Below are 21,241 nucleotides of genomic sequence, written 5' to 3' on the forward strand. Positions count from 1 at the left end.
AGAGAACTTCAAGAGCCCAACCTGAGGGCACTGTGTTGCTGCTAATACCTCTGCATCCAGCACTGAGTGGAGCAGCAGCTACGCGTTACTGGGAGGGGGCACCTTTGGTGTAAGGAGAGAGTATTAATTAACTGCAGGGCAGCTCCAGCTTCTCCAAACAGACCAAGAAGAAATCAAGTGCTGTAATGGCACACAAGAGACCAGCAAGCACCAGGCTCTGCATCCCAACAGAGAGAGATGGAGAGTAGCCATGAGGGTGGGGGGACCAGGGGAGACTCCCAGCCCTGCCAGGGAAGAGGCCAAAAGATTTCTCGAGGTTGCGGTGGGCTTTGTGGGGATATGTGCTGCAGGTTGTCGATGGGAGGAGTTAGTCCCTATGCCAGGTGGAAAGACAGAAGTGTGGGGTGATCCCATGCTGCTGCCCTGCAGGCAGCACTCACGGGGGGCTGGTGCCCACCCTGGTATAAGCTCATGCTGCGAACTCAAGAAAAATGCTTCATCTTCTGGTTTCCATGTCAAATGTAAGCTCTTTGGGCCAAGATCTGTCTCTCCCTATTTGCAGAGGACCTAGCAGAACAAAGCTTCTAAACACCCCTTGAGACAGGAACAATCTGGCTGAGCTGAGGAGGAATCTTTGCAGCTAAAAGACAAAGCAGCTCTCATATGACCGTGCGCACATCTGCACCAAGGCTTTTGTGCTTTAACCTGTGGCTTCCCAGTAGTCATGAGGATCCAAATAGGGTGGAGTGTGGAAAAGCTCACTCGCTAGGACTGGTGCCTATTTGCAATCTCTTTGTTTCATTTGTGGGGAAAGAAATGCACGGGAGCCTGTGTATTTGCCTGGTGGTGGGCTTGGCACTTCGCTCTACCAAAAACGAGAGAGTGCTCTGCAATGAGGAGATAAAAAGCCTATTAGCAGAAGGCACGAGTTCATTAAAACAGACCGCTATTCTGCTGGACCAAATGCTGGAGTCTGCAAGAGTTGGAAAAAGCTAAGAGAAAAGAATATCTCAGCCACTTAATATTCAGCAAACAGAAGAGCAGTGAATGCGCTGAATGAAAAACTGAGGTTGCCACCCTCATTTCTGTATCCTGCATCCCCGAACGTGCTTGGTGACTGCTATATTTGCACTAGAAGCCTCTGCCTTTACTACGCGTAGGATTCATCCACCCTGATCTGGGCATCTTACTTGGCTCCCCGTGTTGTCTTGTTGTCAATAAGCAAGAAAAAAGTGCTGCGAGAGCACGATTCATCTGCCCCATTTTTGACACCTGTCTTGGGATGTGATGAGTCACTCACTCGAGTTGCCTGTTTCTCCCTGCTCCCTATTCAAGGAGCTGAGGAAGAACAGCACAGATGATTTAGATACTGAAATTTCTCTTTCCTAAATTGGGCATTTAAAACCTTACCCTTCAGGTGGGAGTGTTCTACCCCGAGTCCCCCGCTGTGCGTGGCCTTTCTCAGGCTCGCTGGCGTACAGACTTGCTCGCCCTCCGTGGAGATTTCATTTGTGTTGTGTTTCCTGAAACTGAAATAAAAGGTCTCCTAGGCAGTAACCAGATGTTTTGTAAACACATATTTTTCACTTTGTGTCTATAGAAAAGAATATAATGCCCGGGAAGTTTTTTTACTTCTTATAGCCTGTCTGAAACCTTTCATGCATAAATATAAACAGCCTGCAGTGGAGTGGGGCTTCAAATTCACAAATCCCAGTGAAATACTTTTCTGAGAGTTCCAAGTAGGGTGAAGGAATTTATAAGTGATGTATTCTTACCTTGTTGCTGAGGACTAGTAGAGGTTTAGTCTGGCTCATATAGATCAGCTAAACAAATGTACTTTCCCTTCCCAGAAATGCCATTTAATCAAACTACCAGGTGCTTTCTGAAACAAGCTGGGCAGGTCAGCCCGAGTAGTACAAAAAGGCAAGGCACAACCATAAAAAATTTAATGGGTGACAGAATTCAAGGAAGGGAGAAAGATTTGTCAGTGTTCTTACATTCAATTTATAGTTTCAACATCTCTTTTTTGATTAGCCAAAGCAAAAGACTACAGAGGTACAGATACAGACACTCACACACTTATATAAATACCTACATTCATAAAGATTTTCCTGGAAAACTTCCGTTATATTCCACTAACTCTGTGTCTTCTCTACAAACAGAATCCTCATAGGCCACTTCTTTGTAAGAAGCATATTCTTTGGAAAAAGATTTCAAACATGCTATGTGTAATGGGGCTGCTTCAGATGTCTTCAGGCATTTATCCAATCCTTCTTCATGGAAACGGATTGATGTTTTAATACTTCAAACCTAGTAGTTCTTTTCGATTTCTTGTGTTTGTTTGCTGCTTTTTTTTTTTCTTATTTCTATTCAGTGAAAAGGTTCCCTCACAGCTCTGCTGTTTGAAGATCCCCAACAGGCCTTTATTCTGCAGAGAATCACTCTGGAAACCAAGTGCTAAATGGCCATTTGCATCACAGAGATGTTAAAAAGGACCCATTTGGGACCCTGGGAGCTTTGTGCGAGGTGCTGTCGCCAGCAGGACAGAAGCCTTCCCCAAAGCCACTGCAGAGCAGCCCACGCAGAGACAGCACCAGGATTGCTTCTGGGGAGCAAGGAGGGAAAGATGATAATTCCGATACATTTGCGTTTCATGGCACTGAACTTTTAGGAATCCCTGAGATCTCCAGCCCTGAACTTCAGCCTGTTCCATGCAAGGAGGCACTAGACAGCAAGACCTGTTAAGGAGAGCGATCAAGACAAGGAGCTCTATTGAGACTCTCACCTGAGACATCTCTCCATGTATTGGAGCACACAGAAAGCCCCTTTTTCCAACAATTGTGCAACACAATCCCCATAGCAGAGAGTCCTTTCATGAGGTTGGGAGATTTATGGACAGAAATGCATGTGTAGATACTGTACAATGATGTGTCTGAGTTCCTGAACATGTCCAGGTGTCCTCCTGGTGCATGCACCCATGCTGCAAGATTATCTGGGGTAGCACAGTGTGCCTTTGGGGGACTTCAACCCCAAGCTTGGTCACGTAGCCCCTACCTCTCATGGCTCATACTAATACCTAGCAATAACCCCAGAAAGAGAAGTACTCTGCTGTCTACAGAGACATCAACAGGGAAAAGCACATGCTACTTGATCAAGCCATGAACCCACCTTTTTGTCATCTCCAGCGTCCTTTGTCTGTGCTGGTCCTCCAGCTCCAACCGCATTTGCTTATTGTGCTCCCAAACTAGGGCCAGTCTGGTGGTTACACACACCAGTAACACACTCATTTACTACAGGAGTGGTGAACCTAGTGAATTATGGCTTTTTTTGTGAACCAGTGCCAGAAGGACCTTCCTTCTCCTACTGCCTCATACAGCTCCAGTCCTTGCAGCCTCAGCACCTTCCTGCTCCTGCCAGCAGCCCCTCACTCCTCCTTTGAGCATCCCCTTCCTGGCTGGGTCTCTTCAACACCAGCACGAGGAGACGCAGCACCCAGCAAGCGCCGCTCCAAGCTGCTGGTGTAGATCAGCCCTGGTTCAGCCCAGCCAGGACCAACCCGGGCAGCACAGCCCTTCCCAGGCAGGAATTTCCAAAATCCACAAAGTACAAGAAAATCTCGCACCCTTGCTGCTAGCTGTCGTATATTGTTCGTTGCAAGCGGCTACTGGGTTCAGAACTGACCACAGGAGGATGTTGGAAAGGGTTGTGTAAGCTTCATTTCATTAGGGGGAAAAAAAATTAAGCTTCCAAGCTCTTTGCCCCAGGGTCTCGGGGTGCAAGCAGCAAACGAAGGAGAGTCCTTGCAGCCCCCTGAAACCTTCGCGGTGCGGGTCCGGACTGCGCACCCCGCGCCCACGATGTTCAGCCACGAGAGGGAGATCGAAGCTACCGAAAGCACCCCGGAGGCTCCTGAGGTCGGGAAGGGAGCGGGGACCCCCCAGCTGCAGCAGCCCCCCGGCACCCCGCTGCACCCCAGCTCGAGCATCTTCCTGCTCCCGGCAAAGGTGAGAGCAGCAGGACTCGCTCGCAGGCTTGGTGGAGGTTAAAGACGGATTCTCCGCTCCTGATGACCGGAGAGTGTTTACCTCAACCTGGGAATAAAATCACACTTAGGGTGCTTTTTCTTTTTTTTCTGAGAGCTTGATATTAATGAGGTTAATTTTGCCCCAAAGCAGCAAAGAGACCAATAAATAATAAACGAGATTTAAATGGACCTGTCTCTCAGGAAAGAAAAGAAAAGAAAATACACGGAAATATTTCATTTTCCTTGCTACGATGTAAATGGAAGCAGGCTGGGTACAACTGACCCCTCTCTATATTACATGCAATAATTATTTCATTATTGTGGATAAAAATATCCCATTAGCCGTGTGCCCTAATGAGCCTTGGCAATACTGCAGGGACCTGTGTTTGTAAGGAAGAAGAAGAATTACAGCCTGGAGCCACATTTGATAAGGCCAAATCTGCACAAGGAACAGCACACCATACAGCGAGTCCCAGTAATGTCAATGAAACAATTTGTATAAGTCAAGCAGTGACAAAACAAGCCTATTAAAAGCAGTGGTTAATTAAATGACAGAATTACCACCATGTACTTAGAAAAATAGTTTCCTCAGTTTCTGTCTGCTGCCCGGCTCCAGCAAGCACCATTTTTTTTCACTGTTTTCTTTGATTTAGACCAGACCTGCGCCCCTGAGGACTGTGATTTCCACAGAGGGTTTCAGCTGGGCAGGGTCCCTCCTCTAGAAGTTTGTTCTCTGTTAAATGCACTTTTCCACCTTTTAGGGAAAATGTTCCTGCCTGTATGATGAGGTTTTGTTCACAGCCCAGTCACCAGAAGAGAGGGAAGGAGCAGCAGACAAAAGGGAAGAAGTCACCTAAAGGGTAGATCCTAAATGTCATGGCAGAAAAGCAGACAAGTCCTTGTAACCTCACCCAAAACCACGTCTCTCCGCAGTTTCAGCAGAGCTTTCCCGATGCCCAGAAGGCAGTGAGAGGAGATGGACCAGAGGACAAGGGAGGTGTCCTGGGTGGGGAGCGGGATGCGGCTGTCGCAGGGCTGTGAACCACGTGTGGGACAGCACGTGAGCGTGGGGCAGAGCCCCTGAGCCCCTCTGCGACCCTCCCTGCACTGCAGCAACTGAGGCTGTCACAGGTGGGAGAAACTCATGCCTGAGATCCATCACGCAGAGCTCCGAGCTCTTCTGTTAGTCAGGTTTTAAATGGGCTTTTACATTAGTGAAGTTTAAAAAAAAATCTATCCAAACTGGCTCTCTGGGCTTCTCTTCCAACCCATGGAGAGACCGGCATCTACAGAAAGAGGTTCAGTCTGTCCTGAGGACGGGAAGGACATGGGGCTTCGGTGAGGTACGGGGCACCTCTGTCCTGGGGATGTGGTTTTTCCTTCTGTAGCAACACCAGCTTTGATTAGATGTTGAATTTTTACATGGCTGAAGTTAGAGTGGAGGATTCCTGTCTTCAGATAATACAGTATTTCCCTAAAGATTCTGAGCAATTTTCAAACCTAGGTGCACGAAACTTTCAAAAGCCATGAGAGCTGGGTATTTTTTAGGATGGAGAAAGAGAAATGATTTCTGCATTTCAGGGAAAGCGGATGGCTTTTCTAGGTGGCAAAACTCTCCCTCCTTTTCCAATCAACTTTTTACAGAATTGCTCTGTGAGAAATAAATACTACGTATCAGCTTTATTTGATCATAATTGAATATCCATCAACCTATCTGCCTATCTAGCCATCCTTGTATAGTGCTGGAAATACCAATCGCTGACATAACTGTAGGCCTGTTGGAATTTAAAACGAAATTATTATTTTCATTGTTAATGGATGTTTCTATGTTACAATGCTGAAGCTATAGAAGAAAATTGATAGTTTATCTAGATAGATCATCCGACCTGGACAGATAGCATTTAGAGCTGCCAGTGAAGGCACAAATTTTCCCGCATGTCATTCTCTGCAGGAGCAGAGCCTTGCTGTCTATGCAATCAAGGTCTTTCCAGTCTGAGGAATATATACAAGGCACAGTATAATGGATTTTTCCTCCTCCTCCCGTCAAAACTATGCTCAAGCCGTACATGCCAGCCTCTAAAATTGCATTAGAGCACTGCTAAGCTGCAGAAGAGCTATCGTCATGCCACTGCTGTATTTATTTAGCTGTGTTGTGTCTGCTGGAAAAAGACTAGGCAATTTTAAAAAATTGGGCACCTGTTGGTCAGACAGCTCAGGATGGATGAGAAATAGAGAACCAGACAGATTCTGTAGCGACTGGTGGGTAAATTTTGCTTCCCTTCATTTAAATTCGCACCCTTTGCCTTTCTGCTTTCAATATATTCAGAAACTAGAAGGGAAAATTGCTCCCGTGGTGTTTGCTGTCGCAGAGTCAAGCACCAGATTCCTCCAGCAAAAGAGCTTTCTCAGCTCCAAGCAGGCAACGCACATTCAGAAAAGGTGAAAAAATAAACAAATGCAGTGCCAGAAAAAACACAGGGCACACTGCTATGCATTCACCCTCAAAACTAGCAAAGTAGCAAGAACCTTCCGCGTCCTGGAAGAGACAGCCTGCTAATGTCCTCTGGCCACGCTGCTGTGGCCAGCATCATCCCAGCCAGGCTTTTGAGCATATTTCCACTGGGGATTGCTCAGGACATCCCGTGCTCTGCTCACAGGTCACAGCAGAGACCTGAGCAGCCCCAGAAAACCAAGAAGGGATGGGGGTACTGAACCAGGCAGCCTAGCTGAGCCCGTTGAACCAGCTCTGGGGAGTGGCTATGAGGGCATAGTGCTCTCAGTAGCTCTGAAACATTTTATCTCTGGTGAAAGACCTGAATTTATGAACTGTTCTAATTACAGTCAGAGCCCCTCTGTGAGAGCTGAGCATCTCTGGATGTGCTATGGTGTAGGCACGAACTCATCCCCCAGGGATCTGCAGTCTGGCAGCACGAGCAGGTAGAGACACAGTGTGCGCAAGCAATAGTCTCTTGGTCTCGGCCTCTCTGGCTGGCGTTTTACCCACTTGAACACAAACTGGAAGAATTAAATGATTCTTGACTGGTTCTCAACCTACTGTACAAAAAGGGCTATGAATTCTAAAGAAAGGGAGCAGGAAAGTTAATTAAAAGGAGCATTTGCTTTCATCTCAGGGGGCATTGCAGCAGGAATTCAGTGAAACAAGGGATGGAGGAAAAATGCACAGTCCCTGCAGGAGTGCCCAGTCCCTGCAAAAGTACCCAGTCCCTGTACCTTTCCCTTTCCCTGGATTCACCCTCCTGCACAGCATCCACACTTCTGCTGCTGCGATCTGGGCAGAGGTGAGAGCCCCGTTACCATCCTGATTCTAGTCTCCAGCCATTTGGCTGTGGTTCCCCAGCACATCTGATAACCAGCTCCAAATCTTCCAGAGCTCCAACTCACTAAACCGTTTTAAAAACAACCCCAGAGAGTGAAGTCAAGCAGATATCAGGTAGGCAGGACTTCACCTGTAGGCAAACATATCTTAATCTGCTGCATTAACATTGAACAACCAAAGTCAGCAATGCCAATTGCAGAAGTAATTACACTGCTCTTGACACTGCCCCAAGGCGATGCCTAGAAATTATATAAACTAACCGAATTATTTGACAAGAGAGGGGCTTCCTACACCTCTCCCTTAGCCATAAAGCCCCTGTGATACAGGTGTCTACCCTTTGTGTGGCCAAGCCCCAAGGGTACATCAACCTATGAAGCAAATGAATTGCTGCTTTGTGTGTATGCAAATAACTGCATTAGTCACAGACCTTTTTCTTAACCCCTGTTCACTTTGCCCTGCCTTTGAGGGCAAATACACACAGCAGGAGCTGCCTGGAGCTCTCCGTCTTCCAAGCACCGTTGCATTTTCAGGCTGTGATGATGTGGTTGTTCTTTCTCTTGTAGCACAGTCTGCAGGTCTTAACCAAAATCAGGGTCCTACCGAGCCAGGTTCTGTGCAGAGCCACAGCCACTTCCCCACAGGGTTGAGTGAACAGCTGTGGCAGCGCTAGGAGTTCACCCCAGATTTCTCGAGTCCCAAACCAGCTCTTCCATCTCTTATGAAGGTGCTCGTGCACATTGTGAACTGCACCTACCATATGGGAAAGCCAAACTGTTGTCCTCCCTGGTTTGTGCAAACTTCACCGCACGAACCAAGGATTTCTGCAGGGAACCTGGACATTATGTTACGCATGCTGCAAAAGAAAAAGCTGTATTTAAAAAAAGAGGTGAAAAATCAAAACTTCATACGTCCCCTGCTGAGCCCTCTCCACACCGGCCCCCCCCCCCCCCCCCCCCGCCTTGCATCTAATGCTGTAGCAGATAAATAACTGACTTGTTAGTGTTTTAAGCAGGTTTTCCCATGAATATCACATGACCTTAGGCTCTCTGAGAAAGGTAGTGGAGACTGCTACGCTCTCTTGCTAGGCCATGTTACAGAGATGATTGCTAAGCAGGCAGATGACGTTTGCATGATTTACAGAACTTACAGATTCCTGCTGTGGTGGAAACACTCCTTCAGATTAGCTGCAATTCTTCTGCCCACCTCAATCACAGCCCTTCCTCACTGCCATGCCCACAGCCCTGAGTGGGGAGAAGATTGTCAACAGGGTAAGTATCAACATTTTTATCCATCTTTACTGAGAGGAAACTTGGAAGACATAAAAATGTCGTAAAACTGCTGATGACAACCTCAGCTGTGGCACACCTCTCCTCTGTATTACTACCCATTGGTTTCAATTGCTCATAACTTTACCAGCCTTCAGACTTTTGAGCTGAAACTGAGCATTTAGAGAGCTTTAAAGAAGTGGTTAAAGTGTAGCCTGGCATGTCTACCTATCCAGGCTGGGTGCCAGGTAGCCACCAGCTTCAGTAGCTCAGTGTCAGAAGCTGCATCCATCAGGGAAAAAAAAACTGCAGCATCTGCCTTCCGGTGACACTGGAGCTGCTCACCCTCAGCTCCCGGAATTCCTTATTCATGGGACAGAAATCAGCTCTTCCAAAAGATATCTGGGCAGGCAACCTCAGCACAACATCTTAATAACCAGAACACAGCCTGGCCTCACTTGTGCTAACCTCTCTAACAGAAGTGTGCAGGTGAAACCCCTCTTCCACACTCCCCAAAGAGCTACCCAGAGCAGCCCCTGGCCCTTGCTGCCCCGAAAATTATGCCAAGAGTTTTCAGGAAGGGCTATAACGATTAAACAGCCTCACACCCACTAACCCTATCTGTGCCCCTGTTTTTGAGTGAAAAACAAGCTAGAAGCAGGAATAGTGATCAACAGTATCTGCTTATAGGTTTAGTGCCAAGCCTTGTATGGTGTAGTCCTGGATCTCGGCTGAGGCTACTCAAAGCATCCTTACAGCTCAGGGAAATCCAATACCCGTCCCAGATCTGTGTGCTCATCTGAATTGAGCTTTGTTTTCAGGGAAGAAATCAAAGCTGAATAACGGCGGTGAGCTGTGAAAAATGACTGGAAAGCATTGCTCTCAAGGGGATGGAATTTACACCAAAATAAAGGAAATAATACAGTGTGTTTAGCAGGTTTGTTTTGCATAGGTGGGAAATCATTGCAAGGTAAGCAGAAGGCTGCAAACCGGCACGCAGAGGCTCCATTCCCGCTGATAGTGCCTCTTCACTTCCAGGGCTTAAATCACTTTACGAAACACAAAAATAATAGTTTTGTCTAAAACTTTATGTTCTGCAAAATACTGACTTTCAACCTTTCTTTAACATATGAACAGAACTTCCCGAGGCAGCAGTAGCTGAGAACAGGTGGTACATGCTGTAAATCTACACCAGCTTCGTTAAGAATACCCCCTTTCCTTTCCTTTCCTTTCCTTTCCTTTCCTTTCCTTTCCTTTCCTTTCCTTTCCTTTCCTTTCCTTTCCTTTCCTTTCCTTTCCTTTCCTTTCCTTTCCTTTCCTTTCCTTTCCTTTCCTTTCCTTTCCTTTCCTTTCCTTTCCTTTCCTTTCCTTTCCTTTCCTTTCCTTTCCTTTCCTTTCCTTTCCTTTTCCTTTCCTTTCCTTTCCTTTCCTTTCCTTTCCTTTCCTTTCCTTTCCTTTCCTTTCCTTTCCTTTCTTCCTTTCCTTTCCTTTCCTTCCCTTCCCCATAGCAGTGTGTAATACAGGCTGGCTCCCCAGAAACTGTAATTATCAGCACTTCATTAAAGCCCAGAAGGCACTGCCAGTTTACACGGGCGGTGGATATGTCTCAAATATCATCAGCCAGCTACATGTTGGACACTTCTTCCCTCCACAGGGCCAAAAAGAGGGCAGTAAACGGGACAAAAGCTGGCAGCGGCTCTGAGCTGGACACCATCACAGACCTGTCAAGCCAGTTTGTGCTTTCTCGTCCATTTTCAGCCACCCTGATGGGTGCAGCATCTCCCAGAAGGTCTCGTGAGCTGCAGCACAGGGATAATCAATTCAGGATCCAGCCCACTGACAGGGGGAAGGGGAATCCTTTGGTGAGGTCAATGCTTGCAACAGCAGGGAACGTACACCTATCATCTCCAGTCTTAAAAACAGGGGGTTTCATTGAGCTGCTTTGACGTTTTTGCCGGGAGCCAGATCTGATGTTCATGCGGGTCACTGGCCTCCTGGATCTTTCATTACTTGTTGGCAATGCTTATTACCCAAGAACAGCATTGGTTTTTTCAGCCTCCTACCAAACCAAGAGGAGGTGTTCTGAGCAGACTGGGAAGCGTGGATTCATACCACTCTTTTGGGGGGGTTGTAGATTTTTTATTTATTTGTTTGCTTTCTCTTTGTCAGCAATACCTGTTGAGCTAGAACTGAGGTAATTGTCACTTGTGGCTGAAAGTGCACTGCTGTATCCTGAGAAATACAGGGATTTCTAGAGATTGTTTTATGGAAAAACCGAAATCCAGCGACAAGATACAGCTTCTTCCATTGAAAAGTTTAAGACAAAACAACAAGTCGGTTTTCTTGCTGGTCTCTGGGAAGAGGGAGGTGTTCTCCTGCTCCACTCCGTCGACCTGGTCTGCCCCATCCGCTCTTGGGGAGTGCAAAGTCTCAGCGATTGAGACAGAAAAGCTGACACGGTAATGGTGCTGCTAATGGCATTAATTAGGCAACCTGGGAAGCAGGGTTTCATCCTGCTTTCTGCTTGCTTTTTAATCAAAGCTACGTGGGTTGTTGCAGGCAGGGGGGAAGTGAGGGTAGACGCTTTTCTAATGTTTGTTCATAAGCAATTTGGAGGACTTTGAAACACGACTCGGTGGCTTGTTGATTAACAGCTGCAAGCAAGAGCCACAAGATCTGCTGTCAGGTCTGACTTGCCAAACAAAAGAAATATATTAAAATACGCATGTAATTCAATTCTGCCTGAATTGCCGTTGGCTGGAGCTTTGTGCCACCATTTCTATCAAGGCAAAGTGGATGAGGAAACATCGCCAGTCAGATTTGCTGGGACACAGCACTGCCTCTTTACACTGGCATATAAATAACTGCAGAAGGTGTCGGACAACGGGAAAATCAGACCTTTTCGGTGCAAGTTGTTCTCGAAAGTCCTGCCAGATCCTGGCTGGGTTGCAGCATGATTGTGTAGCAGTGCTAGTCACCCTGGAGAGCCCTTACGCCTGCCCGCACCCGGCACAGGCAGAGGCAGGAGGGACCTCGCTGCCTGCCAATGCCCTGACCCTCCGCAAGCATCCAACAAACGCACCTCCGCTGAGGATCGGGCCCCGGGTAGGAAATGCAGTTCCTGGTCCTCTGTAAACTCAAGTGAACCCTGCAGAAAGCCTCCTTCATGCACACGCACACACAGAAAGCTCTGCTGACATCAGTGTGGGTTTTTTTAAAGCAATAAATCATGCAAAAGCAAAATATGCCTAAGTGAAGAATTAAGGCTGATGAACTCTCATAGAGTGACAGTTAGACATCTAATCGCTTGCAATAGTGCAAAAATGCCGATCCCAGAGAGAGACTGTGCAATGGAAAATGAAGTAGAATCACTAAAGCCTCCCAAAACATAAATCACAGCAGAATTTATTAATCGCACAAAATACAAACAGTCATAAATCTATCGCAAACAAGCAGACCAGACCATCCAGAGAGGCAGGGAAAAATAAAGTGGAAGGAAATGAAAAAAGATGCAGTAAAAATCAGGAGAATGAGAAGTCAGTGACAGGGGAACAGTACTTAAGCTTAACATTTCACAGGAGGATGGTTCAAGCCTTTTCTTCCGCTGTTGTTAATGTCAGGTTTCATGCGAATGGCCTCTCCTTCACAGCAGCTTGTTGTGGTTTTGGTCACCTATTAAAGAGTGTGATGGCCACAGCTCCCAGGGATTTGGGCTCAGCTGCGGAAGCTGGTGTGGTGTCAGACACGGGGTTGCTCACCCTGAGCCCAAATCTCTGCCTATTAATTAGGGATAACACATCCATCCTCACTGGTGCGAGTTCTGAGACTGCAGCACTGCTGCACGTATCCTCAGCGAGGGGCAGCTCCTCGACAGGCACAGCCTCAGGTGTCTTCACTGCCTTTGATGGAACAACATCAGTTACAGTGTGGGATGGATGAACCTCAAACTGTGCAAAAGGCTGCAGTTCAAACGGAGACTGCTCTTGGCAGAAGGTGATTTTAAAGTAAACTGCTGATTGGCAGAAAAGATTAATTTCTTTTGCTCTGAAATTCATGAGAACTCGAAACGAATTCAGGAAATGATTTTGGAAGGAGAAAAATTAGGGTGGGAAGGTGAAGGAGGTGTTGAAGAACTGATGGGTCTGGAGTCCTCCTTCCACTTCCTTGCCCAGGTGCTGGGGGGAGAAGAGCCCAGCACTGGGAGGTGTGAGCCCCGCGCCCTTGTCCCAGCAGACATCCATAGCCATCTGACAAGGTGAAATCTCGATTGGCGATTTTCCCCTTGGGTTCATGATTAAGCATTCACGGGAGCATGGACGTGGTCTTGTCATACCCCGTCTTTGGGGAGCAAAGCGTACCTCCTACTGCTGGATTTAGGAATTGTTTCTGGCAGACAAGCACCCATCTACTCATCTCACACCACCTTTCAGAGGGATGGTCTTCCGAGTGGTATTCTCTCTACCCATGTTCACTTTTTCTCTTAGGAACCCAATCAGCTTTGAGCTATAAACTAACAGTATGATATTTTGCAAGTCATGCCTCATAAAATGTTTTCTGCGCTTTTGTCGGTCATGTTCAGTCATTTCTGGTTTTACTGTGACCACAAATCTTCCTTTTCGGACAACAGCATCATGTCTCCCACCTCCCAGGGTGGGCATCCTTGCCTTTAATCTCCAGGGTATCCTGCTGTAAATCTTCTCCGGCCTCTCCACTTCAGCGAAACAAAGAGACCAACTCTGCAAATTGGCTGAAAGAGCTCTTTGTTCTCTCTCTGTCCTATGGGGTTGCAGCACAACTTTCCAGACCACTGGTAACCATTTCAAGTTTTACTTTTTTTTTTAGCATTTAGTGATTTTAGTAATTTCCACCTACTTGCAGTAACTATTTTGAATGTGGAAAGTTTTAAAGCAGCAGACCGTGATAATTTTCACCCAGGAGTCCTAAAATAATTGGCTAAGGCAAGCTCTGGCCCAGTTGTGCTAATTTTTCATAATCTTGGATTACCGGGAGATCTGCAGGAAATGGAATGAATGCCAATGGTGTGCTAGTGTTCAAAAATCGTATATATAACTCCGATGTTTACTGCTCAGTTAACTTTATGCTAGTCCCTGCAAACTAAGGGAAGAAACCACTCAAGGACTCAATGGAGAACAAATGATGAGGATGTGATTAACATCAGTCAAGAAGTTTTGCTCTTTTCTTCTTTTCCTTTGTTTCGCCCAGAAATAGGTCTCGTGAAAAGAAGAATTGATTTCTGTTAAGCTTTGGGTATCCTGTTGCACAACATTCTGATATATTTATAATGAACTCTGTGCCAAATTAGCAGAGTGCATGTTAAATGGACTGAGGCTGGGTTAGCTGACAGCTCTCAAAAAGCAGTTAACAGCGGGGAGGCATTGCTGAATGGGGATGTTACTTGTGGACTCTGCCAAGACCACTTCCAGGCCAAGTTATTCAATATTTTTAGCAATGATCTGGAATAAAATCACTGCTGATAATTACAGATGTCATAAAGATTGGCAGAGCAATTAAGAACAATGAAGACAGTGCCGTCAGAGTAACCTGATCTCCTTAATAAATTGGATCCATTCAAACAATGTATAATTTCAATAACAACAAATTTGCAGTCACTTATTGAACAAAGACCAAATAAAGGCCAGGCCTCCAAAAAAGAAACTATTTCTGGAAGCACAGCTTCCAACAGGGGTGGGGGAGTGAGTCTCTCTGATGGGCAGCTGGGCAGGAGCCCCCACGGCAGCAGCATTGAGAAATGGGCTTACATGACGCTGGGAAATATTAAAAGGGGAATTAATGAGTGGGAGTTTGGCACTGACTTTCCCTGTGTCCGTGGCTGGAAGAAAGTCCTCAGTTTTGGTGCTGACATTTCAAAAAGGTTATTAAAAATTAGAGGGGGTGGCAGGGCTAGTGGAAGTCCTTCCAGATATTGTCAGAAACGGCAGAACTGTCTCCCAGAGACAGCACTCTCCATCTTTTCAGCTGAACTGAGGAAGATCAAGAGGTAACTTGATTATACTGTATAAGAACCATCGCAGGGAAAAATATTGAGTACTAAAGGGCTCTTTAATCTTGCAGGGAATGACAGAACGAAGACCTAATAGCTGAAAGTTAGAGCCAGACACATGTAAATGAGAGAGGCGGCACACTTCTGTAACAGCAGGGCTGATTAGCCACCGAGACAAATTGTGGTCATTTTTGGAGAACATTGTGTCAGCATTCAGAGCACCTACTGCTTTTGTGAAATGTCCTTCCCAATTGCTTTAGCCCCTGGAAATTAGTTTGTCTGTTTCCCAGCAGATGGTGAGACGAAGGGCTGCGTTTGGGGCCATGGAGCATCCTGCCGTCCTCTTTGCTGGAGGGGGGCTGTAAGTGGAGATTAGTGGGAATTCCTGCCCAAAAGCTGATGTGTGGCAACCAAATCCCCCACCGTGCATTTGGCAGGGTAGCAGGGCTCTCACGAGCCCAGGCTGCCCACACGCACTTCAGATCCGCCATTTCCGGGCAGATGGGGCATTCTCAGTTCATCCCTTTCACCATATTTCACTGTGCCCTAAATACCAGCCACGTTTCACAGTAACACCAAGGAGAGAGCAATCTTCTAAGATTTAAGGTCAAATTTGTAGGTACAAGATTGGAAGCAAAAGGTGAGGAGTAAAACAAATACAAAACACAAACCAAGCTGAGGTTTAACAAGCATATACCTCCCCTGACATGACTCCAATCTCAGAGCTGGCGATAAGTGTTCACAGCAACAATACATCTTCCATGTGTTATCCTCTTCTCCAAACACTCCCCTCCTCCACCAAGCCCCAGCTACAGTTCCTTGGAGGTTCGTTTCTTATGTGAATGTGATAGTCCTTGTTTGCCCTATGTGGAACCAGGTCTCCTGGGTTCTTAAAGGATGCTCGTACAATACTCCATCTCATCAGCAACTCAAATGCTCGTGATGACTCTTCTTGGACTGAGCAGTAAGTGGTTTAAAGGCAATTCCCACTTTGTTTCCCGCTGGCTTGCTGGTGTGACTGCCACCCACCCAGCTGGATGGTTGTTTTATCATGGGTTGCTAAGTTGCTCACACTAAATATTATATGAGACATCAGGTACACAGACGTCTCAAAAGCACATTTTGGCTCATTACCAGGTTCTTGCACAGACCACACATCATGCTCAGAAATGCAGATGGCAACTTGGTAACAAGTGGTTTCCACAGCTCTTGCTTGCATTAGGAACACCAAGCTAACACAGTGCCCGGGCACAGAGTGAAAGTCTCATCTGGAATATTCTGCCATGACCTCCCATGGAGGACACCAGACCTGTCCTTCTCCCTCTGAAAGAGCAGTGTCTTTGCAGGCACCTGCAGGGTACTGGGACTCTGCCGAATTTGAGTGGAAGGGTCAGATTCCTTCTCCTCCTGCCACACTGCCAAGCACTAGGACCCCTTGCCCAGAGACCTACCCCCTGAGCAAGAAGGACCTGAAGAGCTGGGACTGAGGGATGCAGGAGAAGCGGAGCAGACCTTAGCTCCTCCAAACACTTCAAGATATAAGGAAGGGGACAAGCTCTCCAAGAAAAAGATGAGAGAGAAGAGGCCTGGGATGGGATGATGCGTGGAGGGAACTGCATACAGATTTTCCTGGTTTCCCCTTGACCTGTGTCTTATTAGTGCTTCTTCTGAGTAATGTCATGTGTCTGCCCCAGAGTTAGCTATTTTTTCTCTCTCTCGTTCTCAAAGAGTGAAAGCAGACAGCAGAGAAGATAGTTTGGGGTGGGTGGAGGAAGAGCAAGTTAGTGACTGAAATAAATAACTCGTGGAGCTCATCACCTAGGTGCTGGGCAGATCGTGGTGGAGGGCAGCCACCAGTGCAGCATCTGAGAGAAAGACTTCACCTTGCTGCACTTGGATTTCTCCTCTTCTGCACCAGCAGCCTCCTGCACTCAGAAGATCCTTTCTCTCCTACCAGGAATCATGAATGGGGAGATGGAAGGAGTGGAGGGAAGTTTGAAGTACAGAAAGCAGATCTGCTGCAAGCTCTGCCTGCATGCAATTTATTTGATATAATAAATTAAGCATTATAACAGAGACCACCATCGTTCTCTGCAAAACACCTGCATTTTTTGCCTCTGTTGCAATTACTCCATCTGCCAACAGAAACAATAAATTCTGTCAGACCTCTTTTTAGTGCGTTGTATACATCTCTGACTGGTGCTTAAGGCAGGACACTCTTCCTTCATATTAGCAAAGACTTTGATTAAGAAATGTTCAACGGGGAAAGAAACAACACTTATTTTAGTAGGGCAAGGGGAGGGGAGGGTGATCAAGTACAATGAAAAAGGAAACCTTGTCACTATGTCATGTTTAATTTGGTTCCTTGCCAGGTTGCTAAATTCAATTCAGATGCATGATCACACCTTAATGAATTCAATGGGGAAATTAAAATTTAACTATCTGCTCATGAAATGTTCATGCTGTTGGTTGTGTTTAATGACTACAGACAGGACATGTTGAGTCAAAAAAGGGAGATACCAGTCTGTTTTGCTATCAGGACACTCTATGAAGTTTATTTAATCCTTTGGGTTTCATATTGAAAAGCAAATATGGACTTAGACAGAAAAGGGGTTCCTAGGAACTTTAGAAACAGGCGTTTTCCACAAGTATGTGAGACAGCTGGGACGTGTGTTCAGAACCTCCAGGAACTCCGGAAGAGTGCAGAAACCCTTGATGTGGGACTTTGGGCTTCAGCTCTGATCTGCACATCTCAAATGCCTTCAACTTGACTCCTGGGCCCAGATCCACTGTTTTCTGTATGGCTGTGCTCCGCATCGCTGCTCAGGAGGAGTTGGCTCATAGTGGCTCCCAAAGTAGAAGAAGCCGTGGGCAGGCAGCAAAGCATGAACCTGCAGTGAGACTCTTCTGAGAGCAAGGCCCCGTAGCAGTCCCACCTCAGAGAGACACTGTAGCCCTCCCCAGGTTTGCATCCTTCCTACCCCCAGGACACAGTCATGATGGCAAACAGGCCATAGGGCTGCAGGTGTTTAGATGTGCCTATAGCTGGGATGGCGGCTATGACTGTGTGATGGGAATCAGCCACGAGGGTTGGCCATTCATCACCAGCTCAGAGGATTCAAGAAGGCACTTGGCAACTTATGAAAGACCTCGTGTCATTTCCACAGGTCGCCAGTAGTGGGAGGGATCAGCTCAAGTGGACCCTTGATGAGACTCAGGTCCTTGAACAAATCCTTGCTATTTACCTGCAACTGCAAATATACAGCAGCTTTGTGAGGCTACCAGTCATCTTCTCCGTGCCATAACTCTGCCAGGGAAAGCAGCTTCTGGGTACTGTGAAGATAAGCGTGCTGAGGTGCCTGAGGTCTCAAGGGAAGGAGGAATAGACAAGTATCAAAACAGGAGGGGTGGAAGCTGTCACTGCTTCACTGAGTTTGACAGAACTCAGCTGATTTACACCAGCAAAGCATCTTGAGTTGCTCTGTAGGCTGGGATCTGAGCTGGACCAAGAACTTCAAAGGAACCTGCAGCTATCACTGGGAGGTTTTCTTTTTACAAAAATTAGAAGATCTGTGCCCTCCCCAGCCCCATCAAATCCTGATCCAGGCTCAGATCTGCACACAGAGCCTCTGCTGTCAATGGGGAGTTTAAATCAGGTACATATAAGCAATAAGCAGTGAGTAAGCCCCTCTAAAATACTGTCACAATGAAGGAGCTGGGGTAGATGGAGATGGTTTAGCAGTGTGGCTAAAGAAGAAACATCAGTGCTGAGTTTGCTTTTACTCTGTGTTGTTTGCAAAGTTATACGAAAACTGCCCTGCTGATCACTGAACACTCCATAAAACCAGGAGTGGGAGGCCTGGAGTGCTGCTAAATCCAGTAAAAGAGCAATCTCACTGCAGATGTCTGATAAAAGAAGCATAAAAGGCAAGAAAGAAAAGGTCAAATAAAAATGGCTGTGGAGGCGGCTGTAATAGCAACACATCCCAGTTCCCCTGCCAATGACTCCTAGAGAACACGCAGGAGATTTAGGGAGAGTCCAAAACCTGTTTAACCTCATTAGTGAGGGCTGGAAATACCAGAAATGTCTCAAATTTTTACTCTTTTCTGCAGAGATGAGAAATAAGCTTTTTATCTGTTGGAAGGAGATCTGTGAGGAGCCTTTGCATTGGTCTGCCTGACACTCACTATTATAAATGCTTCCTGCAGCCTTGGGAGAAACTTGAACTTCTCCATCCTTCCAGGATGCTTTAAAGCACAGCAGAGGACCTCCTGCCTCGAGAGGCACGCACCCCTTTGTCTTTTCAACTTGTAATAGGAGTTAGTGGAGGTGAAAACAAGGTACATCTTTTAATTTTATTAATTTGGAAAAGTTTTAGAGGCAGATCGAAGGTTGGAGGGAGAACTATTAAAGCTGGCAGTGCTTTGACTTTGTAGTCTAAATAGCTTTCTTTTAATCAAGTAGTTTGGTTTTTTTAATGGAATATTCATTGCTATTAGAGAACCCAGCCAAGCCTGAAACCCCTCGTGCTAAGTATAGTATGCACGTAAGTAATGGTTCCTGCCTCCAAGAACCTACAGTCTGAGTAAACAAGACATATGATGGGCTGGGAATGGCAAAGAAGGTCTAATCAAGGTTGTGGTGCAGGCTGGTGACCCAGCCCTGTGCTAAGGTTGAGTACAACATGAGTACAAGGCGATGCAGAGGCAGATACACCGCTTTTAAGATTGTAAGGAATCTCTCTATTCATCAGACTGCCCAGCATGCCAGGGAAAAGAAAGCTCTGGTTTGCCCATCGTGAACAGAAACTCGCAGTCACATTGGGCCATGGAGCCGTGTCAGCTCTGTGCTTTTTCAGCCCACAGTAGGATGAGGGAACCTGGAGGCATTCAGGCAATGCTAGGGCTGACCGGGCTTGGCTGGAGCATGAGGTTCTGGACCTGCTGAGCTAGAGCAGGCCTCCAAGAGAGACATCTTCCACAACACTGAAGCTCCAGAACAAGCTGAACATCTCAGTGAGTTTTGTCAGTGCTTTAATATTCCCTGTGAATACCTTGTTTACATTGTGAGTTTTTCCAGTTTAACCTTCCCTCTGCTGGAACTCATTACAAGCCACAGAGCCAGACTTACTGGGACCCTATACAAGAGCATGATCACAGTGTGGATCAGATTTCAACCTTCTGCAGAAGACCCAACATGGCACAGCATGACTGTCAACCTCAGTGCATGGAAGAGTGTGAAGAAGGCCTGTCATGCTTTCAGATGGGGATGTGGTGACTGGGGTGACACAGCCAGCGAGAGGGAAAAGCTTCAGAGCTCTTTTCTGTGCAAGGCTTTGAAGAAATGCTAACTCAAGGCAGCAGAGCATCAGCAGCAGAGCAGTGTCCCACCTGCTCTGTCACCCCATGTTTGAGATGAGTCGCAGATCAGATTGTGATCAACAAATGGCGTCCATAGCAGGGAGAAAGGCCATAGTCTGGGGTATGAAACCTAACCACCATGCAGAAAAGCTTTGTGCAAAGGTTTGCAGAGTATGTCTGATGCTTAGACCTGTGCACGGCGTGTGTGCCTGACATCCGACCACCTGCATGCAGCCCATCCCCTAATCAGCACAAGAGAGCAAGCCAACAGCCTAAATAAAACCACCAGGATTCAGGAGAGTTTCTTAATTGAAAGGCAGAGGCAGGAATGCCAGAGCAAGCGTGGGCTGGCGGGCAGAGCGCAGCCGTGAGCAGGGAAGCAGGACGCAGTGCCTGGGGGAGAGGGAAAGGCCATGTTCCCTGCGGCTCTTCCGAAACTGCCCCATGGGACCGTCCACTCTCCAGCAAACAGCCCACGCAGCCCTGCCCTGCCTTCACTTTCCCGATGTCGGATGACGATCTGCAGATATGCAAAACAATGCAAATGAGGCTATTACGATGTTAATTATGCTGAAAGAATTAACTGCTCATTAACTTAAACTTCCTGCTTAATTATTTTCATTACTGTCCCTCTTTTTCCAGTGAGAGGAAAGGACATGTACCAGCCCCGATGCTCCCCGGCAGCCCACCTTCCCACAGCCTGCTCAGGCAGTCCTGCCCCACGTCGCTGCTCAGCCCTCCTCATCCCCACTGCTGTTCCTGACCTGGTGTCTGGAGGCAGCGACCCACACCTGGGTTCTGCGAAGGGCCACGGCGACTACGCCAGCAGGCAGGACACACGCAGGTCGCATGTCCGGGAGGGGGGCTCTGCTCCCATCTTTGTCACTGCATGACTTGGATTGAATTAGATCATGTCCCCACGCCTCAGTTTCCCCATCTGCAATATAATAAGGCTGATGAAGAGCTTGGAAATCCACTCATGGAAAACTAGAAATGAAAGCCTGGGGGTTGTTAATGTTAAAACGAGATTCAGCAGCACGTTAGGAAATGTGTTATGAAGGGTCATTTTGCAACAGCCAGGGAAACAGCCAAGTGATTTAACGCTGACAGTTGTTGCCATCCCCTGTTTTTGTCCACAGATATGACTGGACTGATATCCCAAGTCGTTCCTCATATTGGCAACTTTCATCTCTTTCCACTCAAGCAAGCGCTATAAACTGCCTATATTAAAA

This window comes from Opisthocomus hoazin, chromosome 17 (assembly GCF_030867145.1).
Source record: "Opisthocomus hoazin isolate bOpiHoa1 chromosome 17, bOpiHoa1.hap1, whole genome shotgun sequence".
Taxonomy (NCBI): domain Eukaryota; kingdom Metazoa; phylum Chordata; class Aves; order Opisthocomiformes; family Opisthocomidae; genus Opisthocomus; species Opisthocomus hoazin.